Source organism: Hypanus sabinus, unplaced genomic scaffold, assembly GCF_030144855.1.
Source record: "Hypanus sabinus isolate sHypSab1 unplaced genomic scaffold, sHypSab1.hap1 scaffold_689, whole genome shotgun sequence".
Classification (NCBI taxonomy): domain Eukaryota; kingdom Metazoa; phylum Chordata; class Chondrichthyes; order Myliobatiformes; family Dasyatidae; genus Hypanus; species Hypanus sabinus.
The window spans coordinates 89,414-114,999 of record NW_026781542.1 but is presented as its reverse complement, the minus strand read 5'-3'; the positions used below and the strand labels follow the sequence as shown (position 1 = coordinate 114,999).

Genomic DNA, 25,586 nt, shown 5'->3' with positions numbered 1-25,586 from the left:
TGACAGCAATTTGCAGCTCTGCTGCCTTAACTTTATCATTACCTTGCCTCGGAGTCTTTATTACATTAAGCTGCGTCTGGAGTTCTCCGCTTGCGTTTCTCCGATTTTTAATGGTTTGAAAGGTTGCTAACTCTTGGTGAAATGCTGCAGGGGCACAATTTACAATAAGCTGCCCCCGATCCATCAGCAGCCTTTTGTACCCAGACAAGTTTTTCTTCCCATTTGCTGTTGTTCTTACGATTGCTCTCGGAACAAGCTTTCCATTCCTTTGACATGTGTTGATGATAAATGATTTATAAAAAGAGCCGAAGGCGTCACAGTTTCATCACAAAACGTGATTCCGTATAGAAAGTCGATGTGTGTGATTATAAATCACATCCGAGACAAACTGGAGCCGGATCACGTGACCGGCCGTGTTGCCGGTTTGGATATTGCCGAATGGAACTGACCGAAATACATCTTTCTCAAAGGAAAATGTTTCAGAAACAGGATGGCTTGTAATTTTCCTGCAGATAATGTCAGCAAGTGAAAAAGCCGGGAAAAAGCCAAATGAATTTTCCGAAGCCAAACAAATTGAATAAAAAGCCAATTTTCTGGAATTTGCTCCGATAAAGCCAATCAGGTGACCGCGCAGTTCGCCTTACGTCACTACTCAGGTAACTCCGCCCACCCCGAGTTACGTCATTGGGCAGGTAAACCGTCGACTCGCGAGCTCCTCCCTCCGCCTCTGGTCGGTTCTTTTTCCCGCAGCGCGAGCTCCACCTTCCACGCTTCGTTATTGGTCGGTCAGTCCGCCAATCCTGCTAGCCCCGCCTCCCTCCCTCCGTCATTGGTCGAATAATCCACCCGAGGCTCGAGCTCCGCCGGAGGGTGTCGTAATGGGGGGGGGGGGGGGTCTGAGGGTGAGGAGGGTCAGAAGGTGAGGAGTCCCGGTGAGGGCGTCTGAGTGTGTTTGGAGTGACTGAGGGCAGGGAGGGTCTGTGGGTGAGGGAAGGTAGTAGCTGAGGATGATTCAGTGAGGGAGGGTCTGGTAGTGATGTTTTTCAGTGAGGGAATGATTGAACGTGAGGGAGGGAATGAGGATAAGCAGTGTCTCTGTAGGAGGGACTGAGGGTGAGGAATGTTCTTGGTTAGGGCGAGTATGCGAGTGAGGGAGGGTCCGGGGGTGGAGGGTCGCAGTGAGGGAAGATTTGGGGGTGAGGGTCTTGATGAGGGATGTTCTTGGGGTGTGGAGGGTCTCGATGAGGGAGGTTCTGAGAGTGGGGAGGGTCACAGTCAGGATGGTGTTAGTGAGGGGTGACTGAGGGTGAGGAGGGTCTCGATGAGGGAGGTTCTGAGAGTGGGGAGGGTCACAGTCAGGATGGTGTTAGTGAGGGGTGACTGAGGGTGAGGAGGGTCTTGGTGAAGGAGGTTCTGAGGGTGGGGAGGGTCACAGTGAGGATGGTGTTAGTGATGGGTGACTGAGGGTGAGGAGGGTCTTGGTGAAGGAGGTTCTGAGGGTGGGGAGGGTCACAGTCAGGATGGTGTTAGTGATGGGTGACTGAGGGTGAGGAGGGTCTTGGTGAAGGAGGTTCTGAGAGTGGGGAGGGTCACAGTCAGGATGGTGTTAGTGAGGGGTGACTGAGGGTGAGGAGGGTCTTGGTGAAGGAGGTTCTGAGAGTGGGGAGGGTCACAGTCAGGATGGTGTTAGTGAGGGGTGACTGAGGGTGAGGAGGGTCTTGGTGAAGGAGGTTCTGAGGGTGGGGAGGGTCACAGTGAGGATGGTGTTAGTGATGGGTGACTGAGGGTGAGGAGGGTCTTGGTGAAGGAGGTTCTGAGGGTGGGGAGGGTCTCAGACCATGGGACCTCTTACATTGAGTGTTGGTCTGAGTAACTCCTGAGGTAGAGATGGGTCTGAGGTGAGGGAACACTCTAGGATAAGAGATGGACTGCGGAAACTCATGGGGTAAGAGGACGTTGTCTCTTGTAGCAGCTCCAGGGATGGGCTGAAAGATCTCCTGTAGTGGGAGGGATTGAGGTGAGCGAGCTCCTGAGATCAAGGGACCATCTGACTTGAGGGATCTCCGTAGGGTGAGAGATGGCTGGGTCTAAGGGACTGACGAGGGAGCTTCTGAGGTAGTGGGGTAGTCGGAGTGATGAGCTCCTGGGGGTGAGGGACGGTTTTGAGAGGGAGCTCCCGAGGGTGAGGGATGGTGTGTTGAGAGGGAGCTCCTGAGGGTGAGGGACGGTGTGTTGAGAGGGAGCTCCCGAGGGTGAGGGACGGTGTGTTGAGAGGGAGCTCCCGAGGGTGAGGGACGGTGTGTTGAGAGGGAGCTCCCGAGGGTGAGGGACGGTGTGTTGAGAGGGAGCTCCCGAGGGTGAGGGATGGTGTGTTGAGAGGATGCTCCCGAGGGTGAGGGACGGTGTGTTGAGGGGGAGCACCCGAGGGTGAGGGACGGTGTGTTGAGAGGGAGCTCCCGAGGGTGAGGGACGGTGTGTTGAGAGGGAGCTCCCGAGGGTGAGGGACGGTATGTTGAGAGGGAGCTCCCGAGGGTGAGGGATGGTGTGTTGAGAGGATGCTCCCGAGGGTGAGGGACGGTGTGTTGAGGGGGAGCACCCGAGGGTGAGGGACGGTGTGTTGAGAGGGAGCTCCCGAGGGTGAGGGACGGTGTGTTGAGAGGGAGCTCCCGAGGGTGAGGGACAGTGTTGAGAGGGAGCTCCCGAGGGTGAGGGATGGTGTGTTGAGAGGATGCTCCCGAGGGTGAGGGACGGTGTGTTGAGGGGGAGCACCCGAGGGTGAGGGACGGTGTGTTGAGAGGGAGCTCCCGAGGGTGAGGGACGGTGTGTTGAGAGGGAGCTCCCGAGGGTGAGGGACAGTGTTGAGAGGGAGCTCCAGAGGATGAGGGACGGTGTGTTGAGAGGGGGCTCCCGAGGGTGAGGGACGGTGTCGAGAGGGAGCTCCCGAGGGTGAGGGACGAGTCTGAGGTGGGCAGAGTCCCAATGGTCAGAGTCCACTGATGACGGGTCTGTTACAGGAAGGTGTCAGACTGAGAGCGATGGACTCTCCGTGTCAGAGGCAGAGGCAACGTCTGGTGAGGAGCCACAGGGGAACATTGAACAACAGATGGAAACCAGGCTGAGGTGAGAGATGGAGCTGAGACTGGGAGGGTGAACATTTCCTCTGGTCTCACTCCCCACTGAGATATCACTGCTGTCCCATCCCTGCCCCTATTATCCTGAATTAATCTCTACAACACTGTCCACCATGACCCTCTGCTCTAGAATTACCTCCCGAGACCCCTCCACCACAGAGTGTGTGTCCCTCATGATTGTCTACACCTCTATAAGGTGACCACTCATTCTCCTACTCTCCAATGGGGACAAAACAAAAAGTCCCAACCTGCTCACCCTCTGTCCATAACTCAGTCCCACGAGTCCTGGCAACATCCTGGTAAATCTCCTCTGCACTCCGTCCAGCTTCATGATATTGTTGCTGTCGCAGTGTGACTAAACCTGAGCATAGTATTCCAAATCTGGCCTCACCAACATCTCGTACAATGTCAGAACATAGAAATAGGAGCAGGAGAAGACCCACAGACACGAGACAATCTGCAGATGCTGGAAATCCAAAGAAACGCACACTAAATGCTGGAGGAACTCAGCAGGTCAGGCAGCATCTGTGGAAAAGAGTAAACAGTTGATGTTTCAGGCCGAGACCCTTCATCAGGACAGAAGAGAAAGAAGAGAAGTCCGATTAAGAAGGTGGGGGAGTGGAGGAGGAAGTACAATGTGGTGGGTGATACGTGAAACCGGGAGAGGGGGAGGAGGTGAAGTAAAGAACGGGGAAGTTTGATGGAAGAGATAAAGGGCTGGAGAAGAGGGATCTGATAGAGGGTAGAAGACCATGGGAGAAAGGGAAGGGTAGGAGCACCTGAGGCAGGTGATGGGCAGGTAAGGAGGTAAGGTGAAAGAGGGAAAAGGGAATGGTGAAGGGGGTGGGGGCAATTACCAGAAGCTCAAGAAATCGATGTATATGCCATCTGGTTGGATGCTCCCCAGACAGGTGTTGTTCCTCCAACCTGAGTGTGGCCTCATCACGACAGTAGAGACCATGGACTGACATGTCGGAATGGGAATGGGAAGCAGAATTGAAATGGGTGGTCACTGGGAATCCTGCTTTTTCTGGCAGATGGATCGTAGGTGCTCGGTGAAGCGGTTCCCCAATTTTCATCGGGTCTCTCTGATATACATGAGGCCACACCAGGAGCACCGGATACAGTAGATGGCCCCAACAGACTCACAGGAAGTGAGTGAAGGAATTGTAGTGAGGAAGGAGGTGTTGGGACAGTTCTAACTCTTGTTCCGCTTGGAAGGATGAATACCAGGAGGAGATCAGTGGGGAGGGACGAGTGGACAGGGAGTTGTGTCAGGAGTGATCCCTGTGGAAAGGGGGGGGGAGTGCGGGAGAGGACGAAGGCACAGAGTGAATCTACCTCCACACCGTCCCATTACACACTCCCCCAGTCAGACACAGAGTGAGTCTCCCTCCACACCGTCCCATCACACACTCCCGGGTTCAGACACAGAGTGGATCTCCACACCATCCCATCACACACTCCCGGGGTCAGACAGGGTGAATCTCCCTCCACACCGTCCCATCACAAACTCCCGGGGTCAGACACAGAGTGAATCTCCAACCACACCATCCCATCTCACACTCCCGGGGTCAGACACAGAGTGAATCTCCCTCCACATCGTCCCATCACACACTCCCGGGGTCAGACACAGGGTGAATCTCCCTCCACACCGTCCCATCACAAACTCCCGGGGTCAGACACAGAGTGAATCTCCAACCACACCATCCCATCTCACACTCCCGGGGTCAGACACAGAGTGAATCTCCCTCCACATCGTCCCATCACACACTCCCGGAGTCAGACACAGAGTGAATCTCCCTCCACACCGTCCCATCACACACTCCCGGGGTCAGACACAGAGTGAATCTCCAACCACACTATCCCATCTCAAACTCCCGGAGTCAGACACAGAGTGAATCTCCCTCCACACCGTCCCATCACACACTCTCCAGTTGGCTTGCCACCTTCCTGCCTCCCTCCCCTCATCTCCCATGTCCTCTACCCCACAGTGACAATGACTACAAGGAGGATGAGGAAGAGCTGAGCGAGGTGGATTCCGATGATGTTTACGAGTTCTTCGATGACCCCGAGGATGAGAATTACATCCCTTCATCTGATAGGTGTGTGTGTGTGTGTGTGTGTGTGTGTGTGTGTGTGTGTGTGTGTGAGTGTGTGTGTGTGTGTCTGTGTGTGTGTGTGTGTGTGTCTGTGTGTGTGTGTGTGTGTGTGTGTGTGTGAGTGTGTGTGTGTGTGTCTGTGTGTGTGTGTGTCTGTGTGTGTGTGTGTGTGTGTGTGTGTGTGTGTCTGTGTGTGTGTGTGTGTGTGTGTGTGTGTGTGTCTGTGTGTGTGTGTGTGTGTCTGTGTGTGTGTGTGTGTGTGTGTGTGTGTGTCTGTGTGTGTGTGTGTCTGTGTGTGTGTGTCATCTGGTTGGATGCTCCCAGACAGAATATAAAGTGTTGCTCCCCCAACCTGAGTGTGGCCTCATTGTGACAGTAGAGGAGGCCATGGACTGACATGTTGGAATGGGAATGGGAAGCAGAATTGAAATGGGTGGCCACTGGGAAATCCTGCTTTTATCTCCAGACAGAATGTAGGTGCTTGGTGAAGCGGTCTCCCAATTTTCATTGGGTCTCTCTGATATACAAGAGGCCACACCAGGAGCACCGGATACAGTAGATGGCCCAACAGACTCAGCTCACCTGGAAGGACTTTTTAGGGCCCTGAATGGTACTGAGGGAGGAGGTGTAGGCACAGTTGTGGCTGTAGTTCTGCTTGCAAGTGTAGCATCTGTGCCCCCCAATTTACCCCGGGTTAACCGCAGTCGCCCCCCCAATAGTAAAATACTTCGGTGTAAATACAGTGTAATGCCCCCCAGTACACGCCCGCAACACAAGTATCAGACAATACACCAAAGGCAAGTAAATAATTGCAACTTTATAGTTATTTCCTAGTGATGGGTTAGCAGAAACAGATAACCTAAAAACGCCGAATCAGTAGGTTCATCAGTTTGTGCACATAATATTTTAATACATTGGAGCTCACGCCTCCAGTTCCATCCACAACGACCTTCCGAGCCTTCAGCCACCGTCCAAACCTCCGACGTCCAGTATCCACTGCCCTGGAACCGCTGTCCGCTCCTCACACGTCATCCTCCTCGCTCGCCTCCCGAGAAAAGACCGTGAACTCCTGCTCAGTTCACAGATACAAGATAGTATAACAATTCTCCATTGGCTAGTTCCCCCCTTAGCTACAGTTATAACCCAAACATTCCAGATACTGAAACCCATTACAGCATTAAGTAACATTACAGGGAAGCCATTTCATTATAACAATTCAAAGAAGCCATTTTGTTAGCCTGAACAGTTAACACCACAGTTACTGGTACTGAGAGCCCTACATAAGACTTTTACTCCTGTATATGAAGGTTGTAAGTTGTAAGTTCAATTCCAATTCAATGTACACAGGCCTCGGAACAGTAACTAGGATGTAGACTACAAATTGCAACAGGAGATAGGAAGGGCATGTAAAAAGGGACAATGTAATGCTAACCATGGGGATTTCAATTTGCAGGTAGATTGGGAAAATCAAGTTGGTGCTGGATCCCAAAAGAAAGAATTTGTAGAATGCCTACGAGATGGGTTTTTAAAGCAGCTGGTGGTTGAACCCACCAGGGAAAAGACAAGTCTGGATTTGGTGTTGTGTAATGAGGTAGTGATCATGATACAGAATTCACCCTGCAGTTTGAGACGGAGAAACTAAAATCAGAGGTATCGGTATTACAGTGGGGTAAAGGGAACTACAGAGGCATGAGAGAGGAGCTGGCCAAAGTTGATTGGAAGCGGACATTAGTCGGGATGATGTCAGAGCAGCATTGGCTGGAGTTTCTGGGAGTAATTTGGAAATGCAGGATAGATAAATACCAAAGAAGAAGAAATATTGCAAAGGGAGGATAAGACAACTGTGGTTGTAAAGAGAAGTCAGTTACAGCATAAGATCGAAACCAAGGGCATACAGTAAATCAATAATTAGTGTGGACCTGGAGGGTTTTAAAAACTAAATGAAGGCAATAAAAAAGAAAGAACAAGAAAAGATTAAATGTGAAGGTTAATTAGCCAGTAATACAAAAGAAGAAAACAAAAGGTTTTTCAGGTATGCAAAAAGTAAAATAGAGACAAGTGGAAAATGACACTGGAGAGGTCATAATGCAGTATTAAGAAAGGCGGCCAAACTTAATAAATATTTTGTATTTGCCTTCACTGTGAAAGACACCATCAGTCTGCCAGAAATTCGAGTGTCGGGGGCAGAAGTCAGTGCAGTTGCTATTACGAAGGAGAAGGTGTTTGGGTTGGTGAAAGGTCTGAAAGTCGATAAGTCACCCGGACCAGATGGACTACACCCCAGGGTTCTGAAAGAGGTGGCTGAAATGATTGTGGAGGCATTAGTAGTGATCTTTCAACAATCACTAGATTCTGGGATGGTTTGGGAGGAATGGAAAATTGTAAATGTCACTCCACTCTTTAGGAAGGGTGGGAGGCAAACAACAGGAAATCAAAGGCAACAAAAAATGCCCAGATTGAGAACAATGGGCTGTTCATTTCACACACGCAGGTATCACATGTTGAAAGCCACAGATGCAAATTCACCCACTAACAGAACTGAGAGGAGTTCCTGGAATAGGGTGCTGAGCTGATACGGAGAGTGAGACAGAAAAGTCGGGGGGGGGGAGGTGAGAGAGGGTCAGAGAGATGCCCATGTAGTTTGTGGGGCTGAATATTCAGTTTCTCTGCAAAATATTCCAGATTATTCACTCTGCTTCTGTGGCCATTACAGTTCCAATAGGAACATCCCTCTGGTTAATTCTGCCCTGTTCTGTTCTCCTGTTTGCCACCAGATGACAACAGACTGAGAACAGAGGGGTTTTCACATCAGAGGCACAGGTCACATTTGGTGAAAGGTCGCAGGTCAAAGTAAGAGGCATTGGCACAATGTGAGGTGTTGGGGGGTGGGGAAAGTGGAGAGGAAGAAAGTGAAAGACAGTTGAGGTGAGAAAGGAAGGGGGGAGAGAGAGAGAGATTGACAGTGTGATTCACAGTGTCATACAACAGTGAAACTAGCCTCCCCACCATTGAGCACATCCAGAAGGAGCGTTGACACAAGAAAGCTGCATCCATCATCAGTGACCCCCATCCAGACCGTGCTGTCTTCCCCCTGCTCCCATTGGGCAGGAGATACAGGAACCTCGGGTCTCACACCACCAGGTCAAGCACAGTTATTACCCTTCAATCATCAGGCTGCTGATCCAGTGAGGATAACTTCACTCACCTCAAACTAAACTGATCCCAACACCTTGTTCACCTTAATAACCAGGGATGTTGATTAATTTAACTGAAAATGTGGTCCTTTTTTCACCATGGAGCCAAAAAACAGAGAAAATTGTACAGCATGGTGAAACTAAATTTCAAAAACTGAAACGTCATTAGTCTAAATATTCATTCCGTTTGCTCAGTACTTAACTGAACCGCCTCTCACAGCCAATAGTCTTTTCAGATGTCTTTATTCGCTTTGTACAATGTAAGGGAACGGGATTTGCCCATTAACTCCTGTAAATTTGCTCAAACTGTGCCAGATTAGTTGGGAAGTGACGGTCGACAGCTTTATTGTCGTTTTGCCAGAGATGTTCAATCGTGAAGGTCAGGACTCAAATTGGGCCTCTCAAGGATGTAGACATAAAACATAGAACAGTAAAGCACAGGAACAGCTCCTTCAGCCCATAATGTTGTGCCGATCCAGCTACAAAGCATATCAGACAGACTAATCCCTCCAACCTACAGAATGTCCATATCCCAACATCTTCCACACATCCATGTGTCTATCTAAACATCTCTTAAAAGCCTCTCGTGTATTTGACTCTACCACCTCACCAGGCAGCACATTCCAGTCATCCATCACTCTCTGAGTTAAAAACTTACCCCTCGCATCCCCTTTGAACCTAACTCCTCTCACCTCTAATACATAACTGTTTGAGACCTTTCAACCCTGGGAAACAGATGCTCCTTGTCCACTCCACCTCGCATAATATTATAAACCTCTATCAGATGTCCCCTCAGCCTCCTCCGCTCCAGAGACGACAACCCAAGTTTATCCAACCTCTCATGCCCTCTGAACCGGGGAGCATCCTGGCAAACCTCTTCTGTACCCTCTCCAAAGCCTCAACATCTGTCCTGTAGTGATGTGACCAGAACGGTTTGCAACAGTCCAGATGTGGCCCAACCAGAGTTTTATGAAGTTGCAACATAACCTCTTGACTTTGGAACTCAATGCCTCGACTAATAAGAGCAAGCATTCCATAAGCCTTCTTCACCACCTTATTGAACTGTGCAGCCACTTTCAAGGAGCTGTGAACTTGGGTCCAAAGATCTCTCGGCTCAGCAACACTGCTAATGATATTGCCCTTAACAATGAACTGTCTCCTTTCATTTTCCCTGTCAAGGTGCAAAACCTCACATTTACCTGGGTAAAGCTACATCTGCCACTTCTCAGCCCATATCTGCAACTGATCTATATCACACTGTAATCTCTGCACGTCTTCCACACTATCCACAATTTCACCAATCTTGGTATCATCCTCAAACCGGGCTGGTGTTGCCAAGCCCCAGTGGGTCACCTCCCCCAAGTAGGATCCATAGAGGTGTCATCAAAGATGCCCTCACCCGCATCTCCTCCCGCACTTCAGCCTTTAACCCATCCTCTGGTCACTACAACAGGGACAGGGTTCCCCTTGTCCTCACCTACCACCCCACCAGCCTCCAGATCCAACATATTATCCTCGGCAACTTCCGCCACCTTCAACAGGACCCCACCACCCAGCACATCTTTCCCTCCCTACCCCTCTCAGCTTTTCGCAGGGATCGTTCCCTCCGCGACTACCTAGTCCACACATCCCTTCCCACAGAACTCCCACCTGGCACTTATCCCTGCAAGCGCAAATGCTACACCTGTCCCCACACCTTCCCCCTTACCACCATTCTGGGCCCCAGACAGTCCTTCCAGGTGAGGCAACACTTCACCTGTGAGTCTGCTGGAGTCGTCTATCACATCTGGTGCTCCCGGTGCGGCCTCCTCTACCTCGGCGAGACCCGAAGCAGTTTGGGGGACCGCTTCGTTGAGCACCTACGCTCCGTCCGTCACAATAGACAGGACCTCCGGGTTGCCACCCACTTCAACTCTGCCTGTCATTCCCATCTAGATATGTCCATACATGGCCTCCTCTACTGCCATGATGAGGCCAAACTCAGGTTGAAAGAACAACACCTCATCTACCATCTGGGTAGCCTCCAGCCTGGTGGTATGCACGTTGAATTCTCCAGTTTCTGGTAATTCCCCGTCCCTCTCTGCCTCTCTCCCCTTTCAACTTTCTGCTCCTTTATCTCTACAGTTCTTTCATGCTTATCCCCTCCCCCTCCCTCCTTTATCTTTCCTCTGATTGGTTTTCCACCTGGCGCCTCTAGGCCCTACCCCCCTCCTTTATCTCTATTACTGGGCTTCGGCCCTCTCTTCCTCCCCATTCCTGATGAAGGGTCTCGGCCCAAAATGTTGGCTACTCTTTTCTCACGGATGCTGCCTGACCTGCCGAGTTCTTCCACGTTGTGTACATATTCTTTGATCCACAGCATCTGCAGTTGTATTTTTTTGTTGTCCGTAGAGATGTACTTGTTTCTGAGGTTAATGGCCACAGGGGAACCCTTCCTAATCCCCTTACCTCCCCTTCAGACTGGGGTTGTTGTTCTCACACCGGTCCACAACCCTCTCCACGTCCTCTCTGTACTCCAACTGGTCATCGTTGTTGCTGAGGCCACAACCACTGTTGACAGGGTTTGATCTGAATCCCGTGACACAGTCGTGTGTCAGCAGGGGGCTGAGCATACAGACCTGGGGAGCGCCAGTGCTCAGTGTAATGGGACTGGAGACTTTACTGTCCACACAGACTGACTGTGGTCTTTCATTCAGAGTCCAGGATCCAGTTACAGAGGGAGGTGTTGACACCCAGAGAGGGCAGTTTCTGGGGTACGATGGTGTTAAATGTCAAACTGGTGTATAAATGTGAGACCCCATTTTCCAGGTGGGACAGGACAGAGTGGATGGCAGAGGCTAATGCATCATCATTGGATCAATCCAATCCGAACCAGAAAGTGAACCGGTAAGGGGGCAATGTAGGCGGGAGAGAGGCTTTAATGCGCTCCATGACCAGCCGGTCAAAGCATTTCATAATGGCTGATGTCAATTCCACCAGATGATAGTAATTTAGACAGGTTACTGTCACCTCCTTTGGCCCTGGAATGGTGGTTGCCATCTTGAAAACTGAGGGGCAATGGACTGCTCGAGAGAGATGTGGAATATATCCGTCAGCACCTCAGTTAGCTGGGATGCACAGTCATTCAGAACCCGACCTGGTATATTATCAGCTTTGTGTGGGTTAGCACTGGCCAGGGTCTTCCTCACCTCAGCTTCAGCCAGACGGAGGGTCTCCTCCCCTGGGTGTCTCTCTCACCAGCACTTTGTTCTGTGCCTCAAACCGGGCTAAAAGACATTCGTCCTGTCGGGGAGTGAGGTGTCCTGGTCCCTCTGATCCAAAGACAGCATCACGATCCCTCAGCCATGCATGGCCCTCTGCGGTGAGCCGTGGCTTCTGACTTGCCCCGTATAGATGTGTTTTGTAATGGTAACAGTCTCAGTACACTCCTCTATGTAGCTGGTCACAGAATCCACATATTCCTCGATGTTAACATGGTTGACATAGGTAGCAGCCTTTCTGAACATTCTCCAGTTTGTGTTTCAAAGCAGTCTTGCAATGGGGCTGAGATTGCTCCCTCAGAACTGGTTTGGCCGGTTTGATCAGTGGTTTGTGTGCTGGAATTAGCATAACAGACAAGTGATCTGAGAGCCCAGTGTGGGGCAGGGCAACAGTTTTATATGCTCCTGGTATGTTAGTATAAACCAGGTCTAGTGTACAGTCAGTTAATTCTGCTCTGTTCTGTTCTCCTGTTTGCCAGCAGATGCAAACAGACTGAGAACAGAGGGGTTTTCACATCAGAGACACAGGTCAAAAACAATGTATTGAGGGGAGGGGATTAGAAGAGCGAGAAAGTGAAAGAGAGCAGAAGTGAGAGAGGAGGGGAGAAAGAATCGCAGTCATACAGCACAGAAAGAGGCTCTTTGGTCCACTGGGTACGTGCTGACCATCAAACACCATTGACACTGATCCTACCCTAATCACTCGTTATTGTCTCCATATTCCCCCAGTGGCAGTTTTCTGTGGCCATTTAATCTACTGATTAGTGTGTGGAATCAAACCAGGACACCCTGCTCCAGAGTTACCTCCTGAGGCCCCTCATCTCATTATGCAAGAAGACAACACACCAGGAGCAGAAGATGTCCCGGACCCTCGAGTGATTTGCCCCAGTCCCACACCAGTACACAAGAATGGAGAAGCCTGTTAAAAGTAGTGGGGTCAGCATCTGTCAGAAACACACTGACTCTCAGCAATTTGCAGAACGGTAAACTTTATTTTTCGAGTCTGCAGAGTCGGACCCAACCAGCTCCTGCTAGATTGAGTGCCGAATTACACTTTGCACAGTTTTTTTATACCCTACTTGTTTACGACTTTGTGAGTTGCACCCATGTGAGGTGCAGACATTCTTCCTTAATCTCATTACAAAATTACAAATGTGATTACCCTTTGGCCCACTTATCAGCCTCAGCGCATTAACACCGTTATTGTTCAACCGTTAAGCATGTCTTCCCGTGACCCGTATCGCTTCTTTAATCAGCAAGCTATTGTTTCATCCTCATTTTGCAAATTGGTTTATACGTTGCCCTGCAAGTTGATTTGCACGCTCTTTCTGTGTCAGCACATTCTAAATGGACTTCTTAAGTACCGTCTTTAATTTAATCATTTCTCTCAATCCACCCTTTTTCTTTTTAGAATGTGCTATCAGTTGGGCTTTTGCCACGGGTTTACATAGGCTTCTTCCTCTAGCTCTATTTCCCTTTGTAGGAGTACCTGAACAGGATCAGCTGGGGCCCCTGGTTGCATGACTTGTCTTGCCACCCGAGCTACTAGCTCCCGCAAGCAGGGGATCAGACATGGTAGCAGAAGGAGGACCATCAATCCCCCTCCTATAACCCCTAAAGCGGTTCGCCACCAGCCTCCTTTCAACCATCCGTCCAGTCAGTCCCAATACCCCAGCGGCTTCCAGGTCTGTACCGGCACGTGGGCCAGTTTCCTTATTTTATCTGATATTTTTTGAACCACCTTTCCGTTGTCATCTATCTTTAAGCAGCAGTTGGTTAGATTAAACTTTCCACATACTCCTCCTTCAGCCGCAAGCAAATAATCTAATGCCAAGCGGTTCTGATAAATAGCAGTGCGCATCTGATTTTGTTGCTTAGCTAGTAGTTCCAGGGCCAATGCAGTCTGATTTGTAATTACTTCTACCACCGCCTGTAGTCTGATTATTCGGTTTAGCATGTATATGGGCGTCCTATATCCCCAAGACCCATCCTGAGCCCAGGTCGCTGGTCCATAATACTCAATAATCCGGGCTGGTGGCCAGCTATCTCCCCAGTCTCCAACCTGCAACTCTCGCCTACTTCTTCGTAGGGAATCAAATACCTTTACCCCCAATGCTTTGTCATCCTCCTCGGGCAACAGGAAGAATTCAGGCCGGATAATTCCCAGGAAACACACTTCCCCCCAGTTGGGCAACAGGCGTGTGTATGCCCTTCCTCCGCAAATCCAAAACAATCCCTCTGGGGCAACACCCTGTCCTTTGTCCCAAACCTCGCTCACCTCGGGAATTCCGTGGTATGGGGTCCGTTCCAGTACAATTCCATACTTCGGGGGTATTCCCGAGGGGCGTACAGTTTCCTTTTGGCTCTATACCATTTCGGTTCCTCTGGCCACCAGGTAATCTTTCCGCTCTGCTCTTTATACTTAATGCTCTGACAGGGGCTTTTTCCTACTTTTATTTCCCCGTCCCGCGCAACACATATTTGTCCTTCGGGGAGATTCGTTAGTTCCCACCCCTGCTTCCTTCTATCCTTAACCACCGTCCAGTTCCGCTGAATTAATTCCCATGTATTTAGGCTTTCACCTCACCAAAGCCATTGTTCACTCATGTGTGGCCCTCCACAGACCCAACAGTTGCTAATATTTAGACTGCCTGCTACCCGAGTTGCCAGATCTATAAAGAGGTTTTCTTTTACGTCTGGTAGCGTAATCTCCCTTTCTATTTCTTGGTATATCGATGGGTCTGTGGAGACTGCAGCTTTTTGTCTGTGTTGAGTTTCCTCAGCTATTTTCTTTTTCTCATTCTGGATTATAGTTTCCTTAACTTTATCCACATAATCGTCTACCAATATCGAGGGAATATCCCACTGTCCTCCCTTGTTAATGCATAGCCATTTATCCTTGGGAGGACAAGTGGTAACACTCCCATATACCCCTAATCCTTGGCCCCCAAACCCCCACACATATCCCTTATTTCTTACTTGATAATATCGCCTTCCGTTTTCCAGGCATTCCTCCTTTTTGTTGTAGTCATAACATTTCTCGTTTACATGCGAGTGTGATACAAAGGACCCTGGAAAAACCGTCATGCCCACCCTTACCGTCGTCCTGCACTTATCACATCCCCCTTCAGCGCTTCTCAACAATAGCAGTATATACATTACAGTCCCAAAGTTCATTCTGTCCGTCTTTTGAGCTTTAGCACCATCGGGTCTTCTCCCTGGACGCAAGTCCATTCTGCACCTTCTTCGGGCTTTACGGGTCCCTTGATTCTCGCGGCGTGGGTCCACCCTTTTTCTTTTGTCCTTACTGCGGCTTCGGTGGTCAGTAGCACCTGGAATGGGCCTTCCCACTGCGGCTGTAACTTCTCTGGCTTCCAAGTCTTGATCAGGACCCAGTCACCGGGCTGAGTTCGGTGGAGTGCGAAGTCCAGAGGTGGGGTTTGTGCGAGTAACCCCTTCCTGCGCAATTCTGCAAAAGAACGAGACAGTGCCTGTAAATAGTCCCTTACAAAGACATCTCCCCCTTGCAGGGAAGGATAGCCCTCCACCTTGTTCCAATATGGAAGGCCAAACAACATTTCATAAGGGGATGCTCCTATATCTTTTCGAGGAGCCGTGCGGATTCTTAGTAGGGCCAGGGGTAGACACTTGGTCCAGGGTAGCTTGGTTTCCATCATTAGTTTTGTCAATTGCGTCTTCAAAGTACTGTTCATCCTCTCAACTCTTCCTGAGCTCTGAGGGTGCCAGGGGGTGTGCAGCTTCCACTGGATTCCTAAGGCGTCACAGATTAGCTGGTGTGTTTTTGAGGCAAAGTGTGTTCCCCTATCTGAATCAATAGACCCCATTATTCCGTATCTCAGGACTATATTTTCTAATAGGATCCGTGCCACTGTAGGGGCGTCCGCTTTAGTGGTTGGGAATGCTTCCACCCACCGAGTGAAGTGATCCACAATTACTAACAGGTACTTCCATCTCTGAACTTGTGGTAGTTCCGTAAAGTCTATTTGGATCCGATGGAACGGTCGGACGGCTAGTGTTTGTCCCCCCTTATGGGTGGCATGCATCATTTTCTTCTTTACCTTTTGGCAGGTGTAACAGCCCCACACCTCCTGTTGAGCTAGTGTGAATATCCCTTTACAAACATAGTCCCTTAGGATAGTGTCGCACATAGCTTGCACTCCCCAATGGCTTTGTTGGTGTAGTTGTTGCAGTATATGACGAGTTACTTCCTTATTCAGTACTTGCCGTCCGTCGGGGGTCTTCCACTCTCCTTCTGATGTTTGTCGGGCTCCCAGCTGGCTCATAGCGTCTATTTCTACTTGGGTGAAGACTGGTAGTTTGTTAAGCCCTTCCCTTATTGGTATCAGGGTTAGAAGTCGGACCGTTTTTTCCATTGCTGCCCGTTTGGCTTCTTCATCTGCGAGCCGGTTTCCTATTGCTTCCGGGGCTGTTCCTCGTTGATGTCCTGGAACGTGAACCACTGCAATTTCTTGAGGTAATGTTAGGGCTTCCAGAGTCATGCTTATCATTTGTTCGTGAGCTAATTCCCTTCCCCTGGCTGTTATCAACCCCCGTTCTTTCCAAATCTTTCCGAAGGTGTGTACCACTCCATAGGCATACTTAGAATCGGTGTATATAGTGCCTATTTTGTTTCTTAACAGTTGCAGTCCCCTCTGCAAGGCATATAGTTCACAAGACTGGGCTGACCAATTACCCGGGAGCCGGCCGGACTCCACCGTCTCCCTAGTCCTCCCGTTTATAATAGCATATCCACTGTGTCGTACCCCATTGATGCATCTGGAGGAGCCGTCGATATATAGTTCCTCGCCTTCAATTAGGGGAACTTCTTGTAGATCTTCCCTACTTTTTGTCTGAAGGTCTGTTAGCTCCACGCAGTTATGCTCGGTTTCCTCCCCTGTTGATTCCCCGTATAAGAACTGTGCCGGGTTACAACTATTGTTCTTTTCAAAGCTTAAATCATCCCCGACCATCAGAATGGTTTCGTATTTCAGTATGCGAGAGTCCGTCAACCACCGCTGAGCTTTTTGGGCTAAGAGGGTGCTAACGGAGTGCGGGGTATACACCGTCATTCTTCCCCCAAAGGTTAATTTCCGTGCTTCTTCTACTAGTACGGCTGCTGCCGCTACGGCTTGTATGCACGTCGGCCATCCCCGGGATACCGGGTCTAACATTTTTGATAAAAAGGCCACAGGTTGCCGCTTTCCTCCTTTTTCTTGGGTTAGTACTCCTAACGCAGTTCCTTCATTGTTTGTTGCATACAGCTGAAAGGGCTTTTCCAGTGCTGGCAGTGTTAATACCGGGGCCCGAATTAGTTGCCCTTTTATTTTCCTGAACTTCTGTTCTTCTTCTTCGGTCCAGCTGATTATTCCCCGGTCTTCCTTTGCCAATTTGTCGTACATAAACTTCACCAGGGAGGTATAATTCTCTATCCAAATCCGGCAATAGCCCACTAAGCCCAGAAATTGTCTTATTTCCTTCTTTGCCCTGGGAAGCGGTATTTTAGTTATTCCCGCTATTCTTTCTGGGGTTATTTAGCGGTGCCCTTTACTGACTCTGTGTCCGAGATATGTTATTTCCTTCTCGACAAATTGCAGTTTCTTCTTGGACACCCACAATCCTTTTTCTCCTAGGTAATTCAGGAGTCTTATAGTATCGTCTCGCACTACCTCCTCTGCTGGTCCCGATAGTAGTAGGTCATCGACATACTGTAATAGTTGGTTCTTTTCGGTACAATGGAATCCAGCCAATACTTGCTCCAGTACCTGTTCGAATAGGTTTGGGGACTCCGTGAACCCTTGGGGCAAGACGGTCCACCGGAGTTGCTTCTTCCGGATGTCTTGCCATGCTTTTGATACAAATTCAATTTGTATGAATTGTTCCCCTACTGCCGAATTAGGGTCCACCCCCGCATACTGTTGCACATTTTTCCGCACCCTATCGAGGAAGTCGGTTGGGCTCTCATCTTTCCCTTGGTGGTTTCCAAACGCCTTGGCAAAGTTGTGACCTTTTGGCACAGCCTCCCTTATTCCCTTAATGATGTACTCTCGCCACTGTCGCATATTGCGTCTTCCCTCTTCTGCTTGCTTGTCCCACTGTGGGTCGTTTACTGGAAATTTCCGGTCCCCCGGTAACTCATTCGGCTGTTCCCTTCCCCAAATTGATATTGCAGCTTGTCGTATCATTTGCCTCTCTTGTGCAGAAAATAGCGTTCCCATAATCGCATGCATTTCTTCCCAAGTGTAAACATTAGGTCCTAAGAATTGATCCAACTGTTCTGCCAGTCCCATTGGATCTTCTAATAAAGTTTTCATATCTTTCTTAAATCCTCGTACTTCGGTACTTGTCAGAGGGACGTTTACAAATCCTGTTCCTCCCCGTTCTCCTCCCATTGGAACCTCTCGAAGGGGACACAGCTGTACCTCTTCCTTTTTTAATTCGTCTTTCTTTTTCTTATCTGCTCCTGTCACACTCCTTGTTTTGATCCTTGCTTTTGCTTTTTCCCTAACATCCCTCTCCGGGTCTATTTCTTCTGTTCCTTCACTTTCTTCACGTCCTCCCTCTGCTCCCGCAAGGGGCGCAGAAGGCTGGACATAGGGAGGGGGTAAATGATCGAGTGGGTCCCACTTCCGCTCCCCTTTAATGCCCAATTTAAAACTCTTTGTTGTTACTCCTGGCCAGGGAGCCCAACAAAAAGCATAAGCAATTTCTTCCGGTTTTACATTTGGTTTTGAATTAACGTAAATGTTTAAGGCTTGTCGTACCCAATCCTCCTCAGACCCAAGCCGCGGCCACCAGACCGCAGGTTTTTCTATCGGCTGTTTCGACCAAATTAAACAGTACTGTATCATTTTTTTCTTTTGTTTCCCTTTTAGTCTTCCACATCCCCAATTCTCAAACATTCTACCGAGGGGGCTATCAGGAGGAACCCCCGGGTATGGTCCCGGTCTTTCCGTTTCCTTTTTCTTTTTAGAGCCACCCCCTCCCATCTTATTCCGCTCTTACTTAATCCCGCACCCTTCTACTGCAACAGTAGGCACTTTACCCGGTGCGTCCCAAGGACTTTTATCAGGAGGACCCCCGGGTAGCTATCCCAGTCTTCTCCATCCTTACTTATTCCCGCACCCTTCTACTATAATAGTAGGTACTTACCCGGTGCGTCCTGGGGACTTCCAGTACCAGGTACTGTCCCCTTCTCCCCGTTTACCGCTCTGCGCTGTCCGGATATCACTCGCTCAAGCCGCGCTGGAGCGACGAGCAAGGAGTCAGGGACCGCCAAACTCGGCGGGGTGCACCGTCTCTGATGTCCTTCCTCGTGTCCACCGCGGCCGGAGTGTGGATCCCGGACGAGCCCCCACGTTGTCAGAAACACACTGAGTCTCAGCAATTTGCAGAACGGTAAACTTTATTTTTCGAGTCTGCAGAGTCGGACCCAACCAGCTCCTGTTAGATTGAGTGCCGAATTACACTTTGCACAGCTTTTTTATACCCTACTTGTTTACGACTTTGTGAGTTGCACCCATGTGAGGTGCAGACATTCTTCCTTAATCTCATTACAAAATTACAAATGTGATTACCCTTTGGCCCACTTATCAGCAGCGGATTTTGACCGTTATTGTTCAACCGTTAAGCATGTCTTCCCGTGACCCGTATCGCTTCTTTAATCAGCAAGCTATTGTTTCATCCTCATTTTGCAAATTGGTTTATACGTTGCCCTGCAAGTTGCTTTGCACGCTCTTTCCGTGTCAGCACATTCTAAATGGACTCCTTAAGTACCGTCTTTAATTTAATCATTTCTCTCAGCATCCATGATCAAGGACTCCTACCACCCAGACTATGGTCTCTTCCCACTGCTTCTATTGGGCAGGAGATACAGGAGTCTTGCATCTCACATCACTAGTTCAAAAACAGTTGTTAACTTTCAATCTTCAGGCTGCTGAATCAGAGCGAATTCACTGAATTCACCAGCCTCCATTCCAGAATCCAGTGTTGATGAAATATCCCTTCTAACATCTTCATCTCTTGCAAAGCACCGGAGTGTATTCCATCTGGTCCAGGTGATTTACCTACCTTCAACCCTTTCAGCTTCCCAAGCACCTCCTCCTTACCCCCACTCTTACCCCATGACACTCTCCAGTTTCAGATGTACAGCTGCTTTCTTCCATCGTACAGACTGACACAAGAACTATTAGAATGGGAAACAACTTCTTTCCCCGGGCTGTCAGACACTGAACTCCCAGCCTCCTGCCAGGTCACATCACACTTGAAGCATGATGGGGTCTACTTTTTAACTTGTGTCACAAATGCACCTTATTATTTATGAATCTACAAGTGGTGATATTAACGTGTGTGTGTTACCTGTATGTCCGGAGGAACGTTATTTCGTTTGGTGGTAAACGTGTGTACTGTTGAATGATAATAAACCCAACTGGAACTTGAGCTTGAAAACATTTATTAAATTCATCCACCAATTCTACGTCCAATCATTACTACCGCTCCAGCATCATTTTCCATTGGTCTGATATCCACTCTCTTGTACCCTTGATTTATCTAAAAAATCTTTTTGTGAGCTCTTTTATATTATTGGCTAACTTACTTCCATATTGCATCTTTTTTCTTTTTTCCCAGTTACCTTCTATTGGCTTTTAAAAGCTTCTGAATCCTCGCACCTCCCACTAATTCTTGCTCTATTCTCTGTCCTCTATTCTGCTTTTATGCTGACTTTCACTTCCCTTGTCATCATGGTTGCATCAGCCTCCATTTAAAAGACTTCTTTTTCTTTGGGATTTATCTACCCTGCACCTTCCGAATTGCTCCAGAAATTCCAGCCATTACAGTTCTACTATCATCCCTGCAAGTATTCCCTTTCAATCAACTTTGGCCAGCTCCACTCTCATGCCTTCTCTTGGAATGCAGCGCCAATCTGATTTTCCAAATCTGCCTGCATATTGAAAATCCCATGACTATCGTAACATTGCGCTTTTTTCATGCTTTTTTAAAATCTCCTGTTGTAATTTCTACCCCATTGTTAAGAGTCTTGTATATAACTCCCAACAGGGTCTTTTTATCCCTGCATTTTCTTAACTCAACCCCCAAGGATTTAACATCTTCCAATATTATTCACCTGTTTCTAAGGATTTGATTTTAGTTTTTACCAAGAGAGACACCCCACTTCCTCTGCCTACGAGCCTGTCCTCCTGAATGACGGAGGAGGTTGGGGGATGAGCAAACGGAGGGATTGGGAAGGAGTCTGTGTGTGGAGTGTGTCAGAGTGATGGAACTGAGACTGGGGGATTGTGGTGGAAGAACAGAACTGGCTGGTGTGTGGACGTTGCAGGAAGAATCAGTCTCAGCCCTGGACCTATCCTCCAAACTCCATTTCTCACCTGGACCTTCTCTCGTCCCAGATCCGGATAGGAACACAAGCCCCAACGCCGGGCAGGAGAAGCCGACGGACACCACGTGCAAAACCTATGAGATGATCCCAGGTAACCACTGAGTTCTGATAGGGGATCGTCAGGTACTCCTGATCACAGGGACCCTTTCTGATGTATCTGGCCTTCGGGTGGTTGGGGTCTGCATGGAGCATCTCCCCAAACAGAGACAGGCATTCCCTCTCCCCCAAACCCCACCACTTTCAGCCCTGGTGGGGGGGGGGGGGGAGGCCTTGCTCTGACTGTCCCGTGGAACTGGCATGCAGATGTTTCAGAGATGTGCAGGAGGGGTGGAATTCTTTCGCAAGCAAGACATGGATATGGAGAAAAGGGTTTTTGATTACACAAAAATTTGTGCTCATGTAGGAGAAATTGCTGATAATTGACTTGGCGTTGAGAAGTTCTGACAATGTCAAGTTGCACTCGGGGAGACATAATGCAGGGTCAGACATTGAGTGGGGGGTGCAATCACACTGATGGGATTGAACAACACACCCCCAGCAGTCACCGGGACATTGAATAGATATGTAATCAGGTTAAGGAAATGTGTAAAAATAATGCAGTTGTTGTCATGGGGGGTTTCAACTTCCCTCATGTAAACTGGGACCACCTTAGTGCAAGGGGTGTGGATGGGGCAGAAAACAGATTATTTTCTTTGGAGCAGTGGAGGCTGAGGGAAGATCTGATCGAGGTTTTTATGATTATGAAAGGCTGAGATGGAGCAGATAAGGAGTGTCTGTTTCCAGGGTTGAAACGCCAAACTCCAGAGGGCAGGTATTGAAGGTGAGAGAGGGGTAGGTTCAAGGGGGATGAGAGGGGTAAGTTTTTTACTCACGGAATGGTGGATGCCTGGAAATCGCTGCCTGGTATGATGGTAGAGGCAAATACATTAGGGGCTTTTCGGGGACGTTTAGATTGACAGATGGATGTGAGGAAGATAGAGGGATATGGACATTGTGTGGGAAGGAGGGATTAGATTTTGGATGGTTTTGATTTACTTTTTAGCTGGTCCAGTACAACATTGTGGGTTGAATGGTCTGTTCCTGCGCTGTACTGATCTCTGTTCTGTATGAGACCAAGGTAAACTGAATCGGCCAGTGTGTGGGAGACACCAACACTGGGGGCATAGTGGGCGTGAGGAAGGCTGTCAATATCTGTAGCAGGATCTGGATGAGCTGGGGAAATGGCAGATGGAATTTAATGCAGACAAGCATGATCGCACTTTGGGAATGTAAAGCAGGTTCAGACTCACACAGGGAACGGTGCGGTGGAACAGAGGAATCTGGGAATACAGATCCATAACTCTTTGAAAGTGGTGCCACAGGTAGATAGGGTTGTAAAGCGAGCTTTTGGCACATTGGCCTTCATAAATAAAAGTACTGACTGCAGGTGTTAAGATGCTATGCTGAAGTTGTACGAGACATTGGTGAGGATTAATTTGGAGATTGTATGTAGTTCTGGTCACCCACCTACAGGAAAGATATCAATAAGATTGAAAGAGAGCAGAGAATATGTAGAAGGATGTAGCCAGAACTTGAGGACTTGAGTTTTGGGGAAAGGTTGGATAGGTCAGGAGTTTAGTCCCGGGGATGTAGGGGACAGAGGGGAGATTTGACAGAGGTATACAAAATTGTGAGGGGTACAGAGAGGGTAAATGTGAACAATCTTTTTCCACTGAGGTTGGATGGGACTGGGACTAGAGTTCATGGGTTAAGGGTGAAGGTGAAATATTTGAGGGAAACCCGAGTGGGAACTTCTTCACTCGGAGGGTAGTGAGAGTGTACAACGAGCTGCCAGCAGAAGTGGTGGATCTGGGTTTGATTTCAACATGTAACACAAGTTTGGGTAAGTACATGGATGAGAGGGATTTGGAGGGACACAGTCTCGGTGCGGGTAGATGGCACAATGCAAAATAATAGTTTGGCAAGGACTAGATGGGCTGAAGGGCCTGTTTCTGTACTGTAGTGCTCTATCACCCAAAGATCTAGATCCCTCTCTAGATGTCATTACTCTCCCTCTGAGAGCGGAAGCCCCCCCACAGTATCCAACTTCCAGTGAAGAATTGGGGTCAAATTTTTCTTTAATACACATCCCATTGGATAGGGTTGGTTTTAGCCATTCAGTACTATACATCATGCGATGCTTAGAAAAATTTGTTCTTCTTTGTATTATTGACCGTACCAATCTTTACTGGCTTCAGCTAACGTACACATTTCCCTTCTTATTGAATTAATATCTAGCCAGGGAGACAAAGTGAATTTACACGTTCTACAGAAAGGCTGGTGGTGGATGGGGGAGGGACTGGTTACTGGAACGATGGGCAGGAGGGGAACCTGGGGTCAGTCTGGGTCCCCGTGCTTACACAGAGAGGCTGGTGGTGGATGGGGGAGAGACTGGTTACTGGAACGATGGGCAGGAGAGGAACCTGGGGTCAGTCTGGGTCCCCGTGCTTACACAGAGAGGCTGGTGGTGGATGGGGGAGGGACTGGTTACTGGAACGATGGGTAGGAGGGGAACCTGAGGTCAGCCTGGGTCCCCGTGCTTACCATCACCAACACTCCAGCCCAACCAACCATCTTACCGTGTGAGTCTGCTGTCTCTGGATCTGCTCTGACTGAACACTTCTCTCAAACTCCCAGTGAACGGGCTCCTGTTGGATGAGGAGTGTGAGGAGATGGTCAGCAGTGTCCACGTGCTGTACCTTGGGCAGAACAACCTGGGAGACCCCCGGGAGCGAGAGGCCTAGCTCGATCAGGTGAGAGATGTTGTCCACATTCATTCCCAGAGGTGGAGATTCTGATTCATGTGCCTTTGGTCAATCCAGGTCAATGATCAGTGAGTCTCCTTTCCCGATGAACGGTGAAACACCCAACCCTGAAATGATTACATCTGAGTCACCAGAGACTCCCCGTCCTCAGTCACCACCCAACACAGGATATAAGAACAGAATTAGGCCATTGGGCCCATCAAGTCTGCTCCATGAATGTGTTTCACCATGGCACTTTCTCCCTGTAAGACAAACCCTCTTACCGATCATTCTCTGCCCTAAGTACACCCAGTGTGAATGGGGACTGCCCCACCACCTGATAATCACCATCTCCCCGTCTCCCCCACCTCCACCCCATTATACACGACTTCCAAAGACAAACTGTTTACAGTGATCATTGTCCCCTCGATGTCCCACCATTCCTCTGAATCCCTTATTCCTGAGTACATTGTGTGCACATACGGGCATGGACATAGCCTTGGACAGTCGGTTCCCAACCTGCTTTCCTCCTCCATTGGCAACGAGTTCCCACCAACCGACCATCTCCACTCATATCCTTTCAACTTTGCATTTCCCCCATCGTCTCAGCGATCACTTTGTGACTTTCCTGCTCGGGGTTCCCGTCGTTAGCAGAGCAGAGGTTCCTCTGGTTTGGGGAAATGTTTTCCTCTGGTGCCTGTTTTCTAGGAACATTTATCTCCCATTCTGTGGACTGTCTGTTGTTTATGAGATATGCTGATTTACAGGTTTAGGGGACATGATTCCATTCATTAGGGAGTTAATGTTTCAGCTCAGTGACCCTTGGTCAGAACTGTCTGGGAGAGGGGGAGATACCTCTGGTATCGGTTTGGGAGACAGCGATACACTGCACCAGGGAATCGGTTTCAAAGGTTTGTGAGGAGGTGGGTTTCCATCTGGTCGGGAAAGGATCTTGCCTGGTTTTGGGAGGTGGTGAGTGAAACTCCCAGACTGAGGGGTTGAGGGGAGTATCCTGGTCTGGAGAGGGGAAATCCCAGAATCCGAGTGGGGAAATCCCCTGGTCAGAGGGAGGGGGGCATCCCCTTATCTTCAGGGTGAGGAAAATCTCCTGGTCTTAGGGTTTGACGAGAATCCCTTGGTCCGAGGTGAGGGTGTGGTATAAATACCCCTGGTCTTGGGGGATAAGAGATGTTCTCTGGTCCAAGGGGAATGAGAGGCATTCTCTGCCCTCGGGGGTAAAGAGATCCCCTAGTCCAAGGAGAGTGGAAATTTCCTGGACAGGGTGGGGGGAGAGGTGGGAATGCCCTGGTCTCAGTTGGTGAGGAGAATTCCCTGGTCCGAGAGTGAGAGGGAGGTGAATGCCATTCTCTAGTCTCAGCGGGTGAGGACAATCCCCAGATCTGAGAGGGATGAGAGACTCTTCCTGGTCTCGGGCTGAGGACAATCCCCTGATCCGAGAGGGGTGAGAGACACTTCCTGCTCTCAGTAGGTGAGGACAATCCCCTGATCTGAGAGGGGTGAGAGACACTTCCTGGTCTCGGGGTGAGGACAATCCCCTGATCTGAGAGGGCTGAGAGACACTTCCTGGTCTCAGTAGGTGAGGACAATCCCCTTATCTGAGAGGGATGAGAGACACTTCCTGGTCTCAGTAGGTGAGGACAATCCCCTGATCTGAGAGGGGTGAGAGACACTTCCTGGTCT

General features: G+C 49.3%; 1 long non-coding RNA gene across 2 annotated transcripts in view; it reads left to right on the top strand.

The window, feature by feature from the left end:
* Window positions 1–2,893: 2,893 nt before the first annotated feature.
* The window catches only part of LOC132389873 (uncharacterized), a 39,177-nt gene continuing 16,484 nt past the window's right edge, over window positions 2,894–25,586 (top strand). For both annotated transcript variants that reach the window (XR_009510714.1, XR_009510715.1), the window contains exons 1-4: window positions 2,894–3,120; window positions 11,236–11,313; window positions 21,113–21,193; window positions 23,779–23,894. This is a non-coding gene — a long non-coding RNA (uncharacterized LOC132389873). The remainder of the gene's footprint in view (window positions 3,121–11,235; window positions 11,314–21,112; window positions 21,194–23,778; window positions 23,895–25,586) is intronic.